Source organism: Microtus ochrogaster, linkage group LG3 (genome assembly GCF_000317375.1).
Source record: "Microtus ochrogaster isolate Prairie Vole_2 linkage group LG3, MicOch1.0, whole genome shotgun sequence".
NCBI classification, from domain to species: Eukaryota; Metazoa; Chordata; class Mammalia; order Rodentia; family Cricetidae; genus Microtus; species Microtus ochrogaster.
The window spans coordinates 29046309-29047349 of NC_022029.1; positions in this window are offsets into that span (position 1 = coordinate 29046309).

The window sequence follows — 1041 nt, forward strand, 5'->3', positions numbered from 1 at the left end:
TGTGTTTGTATTAGAGAACTTCGGGTATCCTGCTTTATCACTGCTCCCTCTTTCCTCTATTTTGGACTCTATTACTGAACCTGGAGTTGTCTTGTCTACCTGGAAGTCCTAGAAAATTTCTGCCTCTTTCTTCTATAGCACTGGGCTTAGTGACACAAGCCTGGTCTGTTTTTAAAAAAATATGTGTAATAGTATCTGAGCACAGGCTCTTGGGCAAGCATTCTTATCTGATAAGTCATATGCCAAGCCCTAGTATGAGTGGCTTTGTTTGACTGTGTGCCCCAACCACGTTGGGCTACCTCCATGAAGGATGAAATGCACAGGGCCAAGGAACCAGGGAATGTGAGCTCAAATAGACCCTTCTTCTTTATAATCTGACTATCTCAGACATTTGTTTACAACACAGCATTGGCTCTGTCTGATATAATTCAAATGAAAAAATTTTGCTTATACCTCATCGCCTTTATTTTATTGTAAGAATTTTGTTTGTCTTCACATTTTCTTATTATCTAGATAGTATCTGGATACTGACCATATTCAGACTTTATTTCTTTAGTGCTTCAAAAGGTTTCCAATTAAAGTTTTTATTTAAGACTCTTTATTTAATAAAATATAATTACACCATTTCCTTTTTTCCCAATCTCTCCAACTGCTCACATGTTCCAACTCTAATTTCTGTCAAATTCATGGCTTGTTTGTATTATTATTGGTGTGTGTGTGTGTGTGTGTGTGTGTGTGTGTGTGTGTAAACACATATATGTTGACTGAGGCTTCTGTCTCACCTGGTCCGGTAACCATTCCATCCCAAAGAAACACACAGATGTATATATTAATTATAAACCTCTTGGCCTACTAGTTCAGGCTTCTTATTAACTCTTTCTTACATCTTAAATTAGCCCGTAATTCTTGTCTGTGTTAGCCATATGGCTTGGTACCTTTCTCAGTGAGGCATTATCATCTTGCTTCCTCTGCATCTGGGTGGCAACTGCAGAGTGACTCTTTCCTCTTTCCAGAATCCTCCTGCTCTCATAGTCTGCCTTT